The sequence below is a fragment of the Tachysurus fulvidraco genome, chromosome 1 (genome assembly GCF_022655615.1).
Source record: "Tachysurus fulvidraco isolate hzauxx_2018 chromosome 1, HZAU_PFXX_2.0, whole genome shotgun sequence".
In the NCBI taxonomy this organism is placed as follows: Eukaryota; Metazoa; Chordata; class Actinopteri; order Siluriformes; family Bagridae; genus Tachysurus; species Tachysurus fulvidraco.
Genome location: NC_062518.1, coordinates 49,269,539 through 49,285,117, shown reverse-complemented (window position 1 = coordinate 49,285,117; position 15,579 = coordinate 49,269,539). Strand labels below are relative to the sequence as shown.

Sequence of the window (15,579 nt, the reverse complement as noted above, 5' to 3'; positions counted from 1 at the left end):
TGTCTAATATTCGAATATTAAACCAATATTTTATAACTCTTAGCACGGAGCTGCAAAAGAACCGACTCACCCACAGCAGTTCTCTCTAACTCTGCTGCAGATATTTCGAACTCAGCGCGCAATAGCGCCACCGGCGTGGCCAATAGGGTGCGCGATTACATTACAGCAGGATTTATTTAAAGAACCCTCTGTAATATTTATCCCGTTACATACACCCCCCTTAAATCCTGCGTAATGAGGATATACCATAACAAGAACCAAAACACAGTGAAGACAGAGAAAAAGAAAAAAAAAGAAGAAAAAAAGAAAGAAAGAAAAAAAAAGTATGGAACTCCCACTTCTTGTTGTCAGTTAATAACGAAGTGAATAAAAACTGCAACGAGTATGATTATCTGTCAATGCAAAGATTCTTCAATAAGAAGTACCTAGAGACAAGGGCGGCGCCTAACCCCAGCCTGAAAGTAGATTAAAGAGATGCCTGTTACACCTCAAAAATTCCATCATGTAATAACTCAATTGATTTCCAATCTCTATCAATTCGTTTCCGTGTGCTCAACTTTGCATGAAATCAAATGTAACACCTTAAGTAAAAATGTTTTTAACTAGATAAACAAAAGAACTCACTGTAGAGTCTGAACTGTCTATGTGTTGTTTGTTCATTTCATAAATCAGTCTTTTAGTAGGCTTAATGACTCTGCCAAGTCTAGTTCGAGTTACTGCTGCCTCTACCTGCCTTGGTTGTGTGCAAACCACAGACTCCTCATCCTTGACTTGAGTTGAGTTAGAGTCTTGACCTCCTACGTCAGGCAGATCAACATCACTTGTCACATTCACATCACTTGTCACTTTGGCATCAGTTCTGTCCTGCCGGTTCCCAGTATCAGTGCTTGCCGAGTCCAGTCTCTCTGACACACAATCTGACATGTCAGGTAAATCTGTACAGTTCGTACATTCATCCCCCTCATCAAAACCATCAGTGTTACTTAATATCCAGTTTGCAGTTCTGTCATCACGATCAACTTTGTTTTCCTGGAGATCAATTTCAACATTCACGTCATCATTTTGATCTGATTCCTGATGTTCATCAACTGGCAGGAAGTCCACAGATAACAAAAGATTTCTATGGACTACCCTCACTTTGTCAGAGTTGATTTCCCGAATCCTGTAAACATTGATATCAGGATACACCGCCATGACTTCATATGGAGATGACTCCCATTTGTCAGAAACTTTTCTTCTACCTTTTTCGCCTCTGTTCGCAACCAAGACTCTGTCTCCAACAGCCAGTGAACAGCCTTTCACCTTTCTGTTGTAAAGTCTGCCATGTCGTTTCTGTTCTTTTAGAGTGTGCATTCCTGCTATGTGAGCGGCTTCACGCAAGTCTTTCTTCAGCTTGGACACAAAATCTTTGTAATCCACCACATCTTCATTAAGAAGCACATTTTGAAACAGGACATCAATTGGGAGACGAGGAACTCTGCCAAACATAAGAAAGAATGGCGCAAAACCTGTTGTCTCATGTTCTGTGCAGTTGTAACAGAAGGTAAGTTGCTGTAGCATCTGAGGCCATTTTGATTTAACTTTAGGGGGCAATGTCCTGATCATGCTTCCAAGAGTCCTATTGAACCTCTCAGCAATGCCGTTACCCATGGGGTGGTATGGTGTTGTGTGAGATTTGTCTACACCCGCCATGGTCAATAGTTCCTTGATAAGCTTGCTCTCAAAATTAGCCCCCTGGTCGGAATGAATTCTCTTGGGGAATCCATAGACCAGAAAGAAGTCATTCCAGAGTCTTTTTGCAACCTGTTTGGCAGACTGATTTTGGCATGGAAATGCATGAGCCATTTTTGTAAAATGATCTGTCACAACTAGTACGTCTACCGACTTTCCTTCTTTGACTTCTGCTGACCAAAAGTCGATGCAAACCAGCTCAAGCGGTTCTGAAGTTCGGATGCTCCCTAATGGGGCACAAGCATTGGGCTCCGAGGTTTTACCAACCACACATCGATGACAATTCTTTACATAATCATCAATATCTTTTTTCATTCCAATCCAGAAGAATCGTTGTCTCGCAAGTGACAGTGTTCTACTACGTCCTTGATGTCCTGCTGCATCATGGATTCCGTGGAGAACTTGAGTTTTCAATGAAGCAGGTACAACAAACAGGTAGAGTTTCTTGTTCAATTTTGGATCTCTTTTCACCTTATAAAGCACACCGTTACAAACAACCAGTTTATCATGGTGTCTCAGCAATTTCCGCACACCTGTGGATTCCTTTGATTGTTCTTTCTTAGATGGTTTCCGACATCTTTCAATATAGTACAAAATCCGACACAACGCGCTGTCTTTTTCCTGTTCAAGTACGATATTGCTGTGTTGCAAAGGAGGACTAAACTGTTGAGGTTGTGAGATGGCTGGCACTGTCCCTAGTACTTCACTCAAACCCCCAGTAGTGTGTGCTGCCAACACTGCAGAAACTTCCTGACTCCCAGAAGAACCTGAAGGCAAGAGTCCAACACTGGTAGAGTCACAAGAACCTTTGCCATCCTTCTGCACCACCTGCTGATTACTAGTGCACTTGAAAGCATCTCGGACAGTGTTGTCAACTACACCACTGACATCCTTCAGGAGGGATAAGTACGGTTCAGTGATAAGGCGATGGCCTATACAAGACTGGACAAATGGCTCACGGCTCAGAGCATCCGCGACAACATTTTTCGTTCCTGGGACATACTTCAGATCAAAATTGTAAGAAGCAAGTTTTGCCACCCATCGCTGCTCGCACGCATCAAGTCGGGGTTTAGTCAGAATATATGTTAGAGGATTATTGTCGGTCCATGCCGTAAAGTGCCGTCCTCTCAGCCAATGGCTAAACTTCTCACATATAGCCCACTTCAAGGCAAAGAACTCTAATCTGTGAGCTGGATAGTTCATTTGTGAGCGAGACAGAGTTCTACTTGCGAAGGCTACGGGTCTGGCAATCTCTTCACCCGCCCGAACCTGTGACAATACAGCTCCCACTCCATCGAAAGAAGCATCGACAGCCAAAACAAAAGGTCGGTCAAAGTCTGGGTGAGCTAGTGTTACATTTTTTGTTAATTCTAGTTTTAGGGTGTGCAACGCTTCTTCACAATCAACCGTCCAGTCAGCTGGCGAAAGTTTGAGGTAACTAACTTTCTTTCTTGGCTTGCGTCCTTTCGTGACAGGAGTCTGTTTCACTGAACCTGATGTCAACTTAAATAAAGGCTTTGCTTTTGCTGAACATCCTTCAATAAAATGTTGATAATATAGAACCATTCCAAGAAAGGATCTGATCTTTTTTTGACATGGTGTTTTTCCATCAGGCTCCATCAGATCAGAAGCCTGAATATTGTTAATTGCCTCAACTTTACTAGGATCAGTCTTAATCCCTTCTTCACATACAACGTGGCCAAGGAATTTCACAGAACGCCTCAAGAAACAACATTTCTTTGGAGCCAACTTTAGGTTGTGATGTGACAACCGCAAGAGAACCATTTCAAGACGTTGGAGGGCTACTGACTCAGAGGGGGCAAACACCATCAAATCATCAAGGTAACAGAGGACGCTGCTGAAATTTTCATCTCCAAAGATAGACATCATCATTCTCATGAATGTGGCTGGGCTATTAGAGAGACCCTGGGGAAGCCTATTATACTCATGGAGTCCAAATGGTGAAGAGAATGCCGTGTACTTTTTGTGTTCTTCTTCTAGAGGGACATTATAATACCCTGAGGTAAGATCCATGGTTGAGAAGAAAGCGTTGCCTCCTAATGCAGCTAACACATCCGACTGGTGTGGTAAAGGGTAGGCGTCTCTGACAGTCCTTGCGTTTAACCATCTAAAATCAGTGCAGATTCTGAGATCTCCATTCTTTTTCCAAACTAGGACGAGTGGGGAAGCGTAGTCACTATGTGACTTGCGGATGATTCCCTTTTCCTCCATCTCATTTAATGCTGTCCTCAGTTTAGCATACTGGCTTGGCGGTATACGCCTGTATGGAAAACGGAAGGGTCTGTCGTCAGTGAGGTTAATACGATGGACAAAGCCTTTAGCCTCTCCACAGTCCATTTTGTCTCTTGAGAAACCTGGGTCATACTTCTCAATAATTTGCAACAGCTTATCTTTCCAGTGATTTGAAACTTCACATGATTCCAAGTCAAGATCGCCAAGGTTCAAAGCACTCAAGACATGCCTCATCTCTTCACTGGATCTAGGTGGTAAGGGTTCCTCAGTACACTGCAGATTTGACTGAATCTGTTTCGGTAGTGGTAAATCTTGCACAGCAATACAAGGTGACACGTCAGCTATTTTTGCATGTCTCCTCAACACAACTCGGTGATTAGTGGGGTTGATGACTTTTAAGGGGATAGAACCATCTCCCCACAGCGGTGTTATAACCCTCCCGACCAGTATTTGTCTTGGTCTTGATCTGGATTCAGTCGGTTCCACAATAACAGTGCTGCCTACTGACAAGACAGAAGACTGAGGTAGCTTACCCCAAACCAGATGTTCTGTTTGCGGCTCTAACGTCACAGTCCTTTGTAACTTTACAGTACCGACTTTTTTTGGTATGGATTCACCTCTCCATCTTTCTGCATTTGAGAAAAGAGACAGAAACATACAGCACTCATCACTCTCATTGTTACTAGACTTAGACATGAGCCTCCAATAACCGTCAGTTTCTCTCAGTTGCATCAGAAGTCTCTTTATGACGTTTGTGCCCAAAATAATTTCTTCAGTCTGCCCAGGCACAACTAGAGTAGGAATTATCATGGAGCAACCGTACACTGTAGCTTTAAGATCATAGACTGCAGTGGGGGCAACACGATGGCCACCACAACCAACAATGACAATATCTTCTGCCGACTGGCTTGTCATATCTGGGGTACTTTTCAGCACCTTTTCTATAGCGAACTCGCTAATAGTACACGCCATTGATCCACTATCAATTAAAGCTTTAAGGGTGAGATCCTTTTCAACTGAAACAGATGTGTAAAACAAGCTATCAGCTTTTGGGACTTTCTGAACACCCTGAAAGATTACTGTTTTGTCTGAAGTTACATCACTGAACATGTGACATACAGATTCATAATCCATTTCATCTTCAAAACTGGACATGGGAGATTCACTTCCAAGATCTACGTGATCCTCCCTCACACGTAGATCAATTAGTTTGACGGCTGGTTGATTGAGGACACATTCTTCCTTTCCTTCAAGACAACGGAATCTGGGATGGTCAGGTGAAAAACACTGGAAACAGAGCCTTTTGTCTTTACAGTGAGTAAAAGCAGAATGTGAGGTGTCCTTGCACACTAAACATGGTGTATCATTCAAGCCTGGAATTCTAGGCATGGTGTTTCTCTTCCTATATTCCTTGCTCGCCTGTGCATTACTACTATTATTCATCAGAACTCTCTCCAACATACCGATCACTTTTTCCAGAGCCATGTTTTCTGACTGTTTCGAATGAAGTGAATCCTGTTCAGCTTTCACTGGGTCTGGACTGGGACTTACACGCATCTCATTAATACTGACTCTATTTTCACATTCAATCTGTCTATTCCCTTGTCCAGTGGTTCTGAGATTTTTCTCTGAATGATACTCGTTCAGGATCTCTTGCACTTCATGAGCTGTCCATTTGTCAATGGTTTTCGAACGAAATGTCAATGCTAGATCTGAGTTTGGACAATTCCTAATGAACATGCGTGTGACTTCGATCAGTTGGTTATCTAGTACCTTTCCCTGTTGTTTCAGACACTCAGCTGTGATGTCAGCAGTATGGTTCAGGCGTAACCAGTAATCAAAGGGATCCTCATGAGGTTCTGGAAGGGTAGTGTAGAAATCTTGCAAAGGAACAGGAGAATACTGTTGACAACTGAAATGCTTCCGTAGTAGGGTGTAGATTGCATCAGGAGTTGTTCTGATATCTAATCCGCTAGACAGCATCCCCACTTTAACAACATCTTTGGCTTTGCCTCTCAAGTGGATTAAAATTTCTTCACCTTGTTCTTCAGTAGGCAGAAACCCCTTTTTCAAGAAGTTCTTCATGAGCTCCACCCACTCATCGAGTGTAACAGTGTCAGATTTGTCACCTCTGAAAGTAGGAGGATCTTTAACGTCCCTCTGACGCACTACTTGAATCTGTGATGTACATGGCATAGAGCACTGCTCAGGTGTGTATCTACTATTGTGGTTATTCTTTGCCTGTTCAGGTGCAACTTCTGATTGACTGTGCAAATTCAAATGTGCGAGGATACTATCTGCCAATTGAAGGCCTACTTGCTGCACTATGTTACCCATCTGACTCATCATGTCACTGCTAAGGACTGGAGTTGAGGTACTAATTGGTTGTGTATTACCAGAACTGCAATTCACATTAACAGGGTTTACATTAGCGTTCGGCTCAAGAAGTGCATTCACTTCTAACCCCATACCATTGTTAGCAGTACCCATATTAGAGCTAGAGCTAATATCTGGGAAAGGAATTGGTGTCACTAATAGACCTCTCCCTCGACCAACACTAACCGGACTGCTCACATACCGAGATCCAGGTAACCTTGTGTTTTCCATAATCAAGTAATAAAAGTATAGAGATGGGAAAATAAGAAAAAAAATGTGTATACTATATCATACAGCTGTGATACCTGGACAATAAAATATCAAACCACTTTAGAGTGCCCATTCAAAAGTTTGGTTGTTTTTTTTTTTTTTTTTTTTTAAAGTCCAGCAACAACTAATAACATCTTAGCTGAAGGTTCTGTGCAGTGAAGAATGATGACCGGTCCGCCGGTCCAAAGTTGGGATGATCTTCGACCACCTTGATTGAGATCCGGGTCACGGCACCAATGTGACCTTTGATCCAAACTGGCCCAGTCTGACCCACTCCTCAACAGCACACACACAATGTGGATGATATTATTGTTTATTTTCTGCACACAGAGCAGTAAAAAGGAGAGAATAGTGAGTCTTTTCAGCCGGGATGCAGCTCCGTCCACAGCAGTTCTCTCTAACTCTGCTCTCAATATAACAAACAATTTACTCAATGTTGTATTTAACAAGACATAAAAATAAATCAAAATTCTGCTATGTCTTAAATTTAAATGTGATCGTATAGTGCATTTAACATTAATTATGAATATAAATCAAATTAGAACATTAATACAGCATAACAGTTTCAATAAACATTTTCAAAACACAGGAAATACTATAAACAATTACCTGCACACAGAGCAGTAAAAAGGAGAGAATAGTGAGTCTTTTCAGCCGGGATGCAGCTCCGTCTACTCAAGAAAACATTTCACGCAGTTAGAGCACATGGGAAAATGGCGGACATTAGTGCATTCATGCAAACGGAAATAAAAGTATGAAAATTCCAAGAAACATATACAGAAAACACTCCAAAAATCAACCATTGCCCACTGTGTGCAATCTCTTACATGCATTGTCTAATATTCGAATATTAAACCAATATTTTATAACTCTTAGCACGGAGCTGCAAAAGAACCGACTCACCCACAGCAGTTCTCTCTAACTCTGCTGCAGATATTTCGAACTCAGCGCGCAATAGCGCCACCGGCGTGGCCAATAGGGTGCGAGATTACATTACAGCAGGATTTATTTAAAGAACCCTCTGTAATATTTATCCCGTTACACAAGCACTGACCTTTCGCACCGACAGAGGCTGGATGATCACCTTAATTGTGTCAGATTCTGAATATCTGGTAGATGCTTACAATCAACATTTAGACACATGGAAGCTAAATGGCTTTGTAACAGCTAAACGCAAGGAAATAGCCCATAAAGAAATGTGGATACAAATTGCTGAATTTGGAAAGGACGTAAGACCAACGGTGGTGTCATGATGGAAGCACCTGTCTCACCCTCCGATCGCCAGCAGAGGGAACCGTCCCCGGAGTATTAACAGTTCCAGACTACATTTCCCATAAGCCACCTGCCGGGACTTATTGCTCCACCACCTGCGGCCAATAACCCAGTGCCTATTTTAGGCACACTTGAACTTGATTTGCTACGGCTGTCATTCTGAGCGTTTTCTGGTTATTCCTGTTATTGGTTTTGATCTGTTTCTGTATTTTGCCTCTCGACTGTTTTCTGCCTGCCCTGACCTTTTGCCTGGTATTCCGACTACGTTCTTGCCTTACCTACACTGTCGTGTTTGCCGGCCCTGAACTCTGCCTGTTGTTTACGCTATTGTCTATTAAAAGCTGCAAATGGATCCTCAGACTTACAACTCATTACAGTTTATTTCCCTGATGTCATATGTTGCATGCTTTCTTGTTGGTTTATGTCTCTTTTTATAAATAAATAAATAAATAAATAAATAAATAAATAAATAAATAAATAAAGGATGGATTTATAGCTTCTTGGAAAAAAATAAAAAGAAACTTTGAATTTATATTCAACAAAATTGTTGTTTCATTTAACAGTCACTGTTTAACATGTTCAGACTGAGCCAACAGACCATTTTAACAGGATAAATTGAATACTAGAACGTACATTTCCTGAAGAAAATGTTCCCCTTATCGTGCTGAATGTTTTGATATGTCACATGTCCATTTTGTGCTAAATTTTTATTTTCACGTGAAATCATGTGACGTCACGTGACTTCATCAAATTACACGTGAGGAAGTTCCCCTCGTTGTTCTGGGTGTTTTGATATGTCACATGTCCATGTTGTAAAAAGTTTTTTGATTTTGCATATTTTGGGGGCGGGGCTGCGACACAACCGAAAGGCCAGTTGGTACACCAATTTAAACGTTTGTTCAGCGCATCACCCTAAAGGAGCCGGCCGAGTTTGGTGTAGATAGTTCGAAAGCTTGCCGAGTCATAAACCTTCAAAGTTTATAATGGGAGTCTATGGGAAAAAAGGACATTTTGAGAGCCGGTACCGGAAGTACTGGTACTCGGATCGCTTAGAAAAGTCATAGCACACCTCTCCTCAATGCCGGTCAATTTGACACCTCATTTATGGGTCTAGGACAAAAGCTGCGGGACAAGTTATGCGCCGAATTTTTGTCCAGAAGAGTATGCAGGATAGTAAGAATGTTGCTTTGCAAGCACCTTTAATAAACAAAATGTGTGGGTCTAGGCAAAAAAAAGTCATTTTCATAAAAACTATTAAAATGAATTTATAACGTTATTGAAAAGATCTCCTCATATCCATTCTCAGGCAGGATTAGTATATTTACTAATTAGACCACATAACTCGGAAGCATCAGTCTTGATGAAGGCAGAAGAGTGTAGAAAGATGGGGAGTAGGATGGAGACACCTGAAAGGATCAATGGTAATAAGAACCCATATCTCATAGAGAATTGTGTGTTCTGCAAAAGTCACACAACTAAGGTGATTGGGAAAAGTGAGACGGCAGTGAGATTTAAGGCTCACTGGGAGGATGATGATAAAGACATAGGAAGCTGTGCCTTATCCTGTGTAACTTCTTGTGGAACGTGTAGGATCAAATATCCTAAAGTGATACTGATAGAGATGGAAGAAGTTATTCCATGTGTTTGTTTGAATAAATGCAATAAATGCTTTGTGTAATAAATGCAAAGATTATTATGGCTTGAAGAGCCAAGAATGTGGATGCTCATGGGATGGAAGGAGAGTAGAAACGTGTGAAAAGTGTGTGAAGTTAAATAATAATGGATGGCTAAGGCAGAGAAACTTTAGGCCGATGTTTACAGTTAGAAAGACTGAAGGATGTCTAGGGCTGATCACCCAAACAGACATCACAGGATCCCTGGCTACGACAGCCGATTAATTATTAAGCCGAGAGTGGCAAGAAATGGAAGGAAAAAAAAACTTAAGGGTTATAATCCCCTCATTCCTTATAAAGACCAGGAAAGAATGGAGCAGAGGCTCCACAAACTGTCATAACTGGCAACAGGACAGTCTGAAAGAAGGACTATAAACAATAAGATAGATATGTTAACTTCAATGATAAACTACAGTCATTGGATGAGACAGGCATTTGGCACCACCATCCTACCAGGGGGCTATAAGAGCCGAAGGGAGAAAGGAGAAATGACTGGAATAGTCTGGTGCACAACTGGGCCTGTAAATGGGGAAAAGTCCTATTAACTGACCTGATAGGGCATCTGATAAGAGAAGGAGAATCCCAAGATAGCATGGGAGAGAAAATCCCTTGGAGACAACTAGAGACTATTAATTTTGGTCCTCAGGAGGAGAAGGAGAGCTCAGGAAGAGTTCTGATAATGGTAAAAAGGTCAATAATCCCAACAGTCTTGGGATTATATAGAACCTTAGAAGGAGTAAGTGCCGAAATAGCAAGAGTAAAACAGGGATCAGTAAAAGAAAATGGGAGGACAGAGACTCTAAAGAGAGAGTGAGAGAAGTAAAAGTGTGGTTACAGTAAGTAAAATAGGAAAACAGACGGATAAGAAAAATTATTAATCTGTGTTAACGGGTCGCCGTGCTGTGCACGGCACGGAAGTCAAAGTGGCCACTAGGGGATGACCCAGAAACAAGCTTCAATTCAACTTTAAAGCATCAAATCCTCCAAAAACACAAAAAAACCTAAGCCTTTTAAGTAAGTAACTGTAAGCGCCGCAAATATTCCGTTAGTGTTCTGAAAACTGGAAACAGAAGTGCGCCATCATCTCGTTTTGCCGCTCTAACTTCTAATTGGGATATTCAAAAATTCAAAGTCTACATCATATTTATAGCCCAGGTCCTAACGAATCAAATAAGCCCTCATTTGTGCCAATCGGTGCTTGTATGGCAGAGATAGGCGGCTGAGGAGCCAATGGTGGCATGACATCATTTTTTGGGAACCCGCCTTTGACTGACAATTACTCCTTCCAATAGCAATGAAATGGGCCGGGACCTATACAGCTGTTTAGCCAATAAGCAGACGATTCCAACGATATGCTGCAACCCCCCTCTCCTCTGCCAGGATCTGCGTGAAAAAGCTGCGCAGAAGAATTCTTGCGTAATCCCTGACCTTTTGTCCCTCTCACAGCTCAGGGTGTCAAGTTACAGGCCTGTTTTCACACCAGAGTGATAGAGAGAGAGTCTCTGCTTGTTTATGGCCTTTCAGACTGAGCCTGCAGCCTTTTATTTCAAAGTTATATAGTAAACAAGTACACAAAAACGCTGCACCCGACGACCAGGGCCGTAGAAAAATATTCATATAAAATCCATTTTTGGGTCTTTTGACTTGAATTTTTTTTTTGGTGAAAGCCAAGACATGTGGCTATGACTCTCAGTTGTTATTTGGTCCCTAACATGTTCCAGAAAAATAAGATGAATCAGTTTATCAGGTAAACAACCCAGGTGGACATGAAAACCTTCATTCTAACCCCTGTAACTTTGCCAGTAAGGCCTAGAATCAAACTGAAACAAGTTTCTGAAACTAGAGAATCTCTTCTTTCAAATGAGACCAGGCTCACCCCTGTGTGTCAAAGTATGTGGGAGCTGTACAACTTTTTGTTGGGCAAGTCATATAGGCGGAGATCCTTAAGAGGTTTCAGTAGTCATGTGAAAGCGATAAGCAAATCAGCTTACTACCATCTCAGAAATATAGCCAGAATTAGATGTATTGTCTCAAGACAGGACTTAGAGAAACTTGTTCATGCTTTCATCACCAGCAGGGTGGATTATTGTAATGGACTCCTTACTGGGATCCCCAAAAAGACCATTAGACAGCTGCAGCTCATACAGAACGCTGTTGCCAGAATTCTGACCAGAACCAAAACATCTGAGCACATCACTCCAGTCCTCAGGTCCTTACACTGGCATCCAGTTACATTTAGAATAGATTTTAAAGTATCGTTACTGGTTTATAAATCACTTCATGGCTTAGGACCGAAATACATTACAGATATGCTAATTGAATATAAACCAAGCAGACTACTCAGATCATTAGGATCAGGTCAGTTAGAGATACCAAGGGTTCACTCAAAACAAGGTGCGTCAGCATTTAGTTATTACGCCACCTAGAGGTGGGATCAGCTTCCAGAAGAGATCAGATGTGCTTCAACAGTAGACACTTTTAAATCAAGATTAAAAACACATCTGTTTAACTCTGCATTTACTGAATGAGCGCTGTGCTGCTTCACACTGACTGTGCTGCTTCACACTGACTGTGCTGCTTCACACTGACTGTGCTGCTTCACACTGACTGTGCTGCTTCACACTGACTGTGCTGCATCACACTGACTGTGCTGCTTCACCCTGACTGTGCTGCTTCACACTGACTGTGCTGCTTCACACTGACTGTGCTGCTTCACCCTGACTGTGCTGCTTCACACTGACTGTGCTGCTTCACCCTGACTGTGCTGCTTCACCCTGACTGTGCTGCTTCACACTGACTGTGCTGCTTCACACTGACTGTGCTGCTTCACACTGACTGCACTTTTTATCCAAATCACTTTTACTGCTGTTTTATTCTTTTTAACATATTTTAAACTGTTTTTATTAAAATCACATTTATTTTATTTAATTGTTTTTTTTTTGTTATGATTTTATCGTGTTTCTTATTTTTCATATATATTTCTTTTTCTCTTTTATAAACTGTTTTCTAATTTCTATGTAAAGCACTTTGAATGACCTCTGTGTATGAAATGTGCTATACAAATAATCTTGCCTTGCCTAAAGGTCTCAAAAAAGATGGCACAGCGGCATATTACCATGGTGTAGAATCTCCTTTTCAAAACAATTTGAAGATGTCTGGGCATTGAGGTTATGAGTTTCTGAAGTTTTGGTAGCTGTTGGAGATTTTATGACAAAGCCAAGATTTTATGACAATGCTGTTGTAATAGCTGCAGTATTTGGTTTTGCATTGTCCTGCTGAAATACACAAGGCCTTCCCTGAAATAGATGTCCTCTGGAGGGGAGCATATGTTGTTCTAAAACCTTTATATACCTTTCAGCATTCATGGTGCCTTCCAGAACATACCTTAACTCTCAATTGCTCAGTTATATAAAAATGAATGAGATAAAAATGTAAGTCCCTCTGGATAAGGGTGTCTGCTAAATGTAAATGTTAGTTGGCATCTGCAGATGGATTGTGTTTGCCTGTTATCGCTTTTTGTCATATATTTGTCAAGGGCCAAATTGCAATAGCTGTGAGCAATTTATACTCCTCACTTCTGTGTTGACACATTGTGTGTGTGTGTGTGTGTGTGTGTGTGTGTGTGTGTGTGTGTGTGTGTGTGTGTGTGTGTGTGTGTGTGTCCACTGCTGCTGCATGTGACTGTTTTATGTTAAATCATCCAGAGGAGATTACACTGACTGGTGTTTTTTAGTAGCATTAATACATTAACATTTGTACATTTTACAGAAACAGTCATATTGGGAGCCTATTATAGGACTTAAATATTTAATTAAACCTGAATTTTGCATGCTGGTTGCATTTTTTCACATTAATCTGCAGGAACAATAAACTTCATGTGCAGTTTAAATAACAGTGTAAAGGGACAGGACTTCTGCTGCTACCATCTGGTTTTTGGGATAGTTTTAACTGACCTGCTCTGGTCTACTTTGGGGTGGACGATCGGGTATTTCTTTGGGTCGGCCTAAGAACGACGTGGCCGCTCCATTTGAGTCCTGTCTACCTCAAACTTTTTATAAAGTTTTCGGTTGCGTTGAATCGTGACTTCTATTTGCTTTTCATTCTTTCTGTTTTATATGTATTTATTTTGGTTTTGATTTCTTTCAGGAGCTGGGGGTCCCACGTGTGAAAGACCTTTTGGTGGTGGCGCTATTCCAACGTGTGCTGTGCAACATTCTTGAAGTGTGTGTGTGCGGTTGGAAAACTAACCCTGGTGATCACCTCGGTGGATAACCCCAGCCCTGTATTTAATTGTGATTTTTTGTTTTGTCTGTTTAGAAGTTGCGTAAAGTGGTTGTTTATTTCATTTGTTCGTCGTTATTTGTGTATTTGTCTGTCACTGCACCTTTTTAACAGTGAAGACATCTTTTCTTTTTGTTGTTGTTGTTGTTGGTTTGAGCTGTTTGTAAGGGCTCTTTAGGATTGAGCATATTGAGTTTTTATTTTAATTGCAAGTATTTAAAAAGTACAACGTTTATTATGATGCCCACGTTTCTTGCCTACACTTAATTTAAGAGAATCGAACTTGTGTGATCTGATAACAAACACTGGGGTTTACTTCTATTTCCTGGGTTTAACCCTCCCAGGTGGTGTAGTCGAATTGGTTACAAATAGATAAACTTGGGTTTGTGTGATAAGCTGTACGGCTTTCACTCGGACCTCCTAACACACCACACCGCGCCTGCCACATAAAGGTTAAATGCTTCGTGAATTCATAACTAATGAGGTCTGGAAGAAAACTCCAAATGCAACTAAAACAATCGTAACTACATTAGAACTGCTAATGAAATATTCACAAATGTTACCTAGTAAATTATTATATTCTGTGGCACTAAGCTACAGATCCATTAAACATTTACTGTGTAATTTACACAAAGTGTAGTTCAAATAGTTTAGCAATCGATGGCCTTAAAAAATGATTGTTATTAAATCTCCTGTTCCCAGTAATTTATGCAAAACAGAATATACAGTACATATACTGTACAGCTAAAATATAACATATGGTTGTGGAATGTAATTTTTTAACTATGATCATAAGTGATCATACTGTAGTTCAAAAGGCATTTAAGTTCATCTTTAATTTAATGAAACTCTGTAACAATATTAAAGCTTATATAATAAATGTATAATATAATGTAATACTAATACCAATGTGTAACGGTGCCCCTGACTTACTACATTAGCAGAATTCTATTTTGTTTTGGTTGGTACTATGTTCGGGTGCCAGTAAGAACCTGTCAATCTTTATAAATTTCTTAGCATAGCAATATGTCTTTACAAACAGAAAAATAAAATAAAATGTATAAACTGTATATTTCAGGTTGGTTAATCCTGTTTCTTGCTCTGGAAAGTTTGATCTCCTCAAGATGATTTTTCACAGCCGTCATAAAACGGTCACGTGCATCAACATGAAACGTCAGAACATGTCACTGACCAATCAGGTAGCACTTACACTATGAATATTAATGAAGCTCCCTCTGCTGTCCATCCTTTTAGACATTTGCTTATTAGTGCTGATAAAGAGATTTTAACCTGAGATTTTTATTTCTAAATAAAATATGAATCTGATTGTGTTTGTGTTTGATGAAGTTTTAAACAGAAACAGAGTTTTGTTTGTTTTTATCTACACAGACATCAGCAGCTGAACTTTATACATTTTATTGATCAAATTAAAGTCAGTTTTTCAAATTAAAGTCAGTCAGTAAAGCCAGTCAGTTTTCCCTTATACATGCACCTCATAATAAAATCTCCCTGAGGAGAAACTCTGCTTTCCAAGGACACATTAATTACGGGTCGCCGTGCCGTAGAAGTGACCACTAGGGGATGACCCAGAAACAAGCTTCAATTCATTTTTAAAGCATCAAATCCTCCAAAAACACGAAAAAACCTATTTACCTAGTAAAGTTTATACTCTCAATAATTTTTAAGCCCACACACAAAGCACAATATGATCCACAGCCTTCAT

At 40.6% G+C, this 15,579-nt stretch overlaps 2 protein-coding genes across 14 annotated transcripts in view; one reads left to right on the top strand and one right to left on the bottom strand.

The window, feature by feature from the left end:
• The window catches only part of LOC113656997 (butyrophilin subfamily 2 member A2-like), a 251,138-nt gene that overhangs the window by 29,555 nt on the left and 206,004 nt on the right, over window positions 1–15,579 (top strand). The gene's annotated exons all lie outside the window — the stretch shown is intronic.
• LOC113661210 (butyrophilin subfamily 1 member A1-like) overlaps window positions 1–15,579 on the bottom strand; it is a 322,944-nt gene that overhangs the window by 210,748 nt on the left and 96,617 nt on the right. The window lies entirely within an intron of this gene.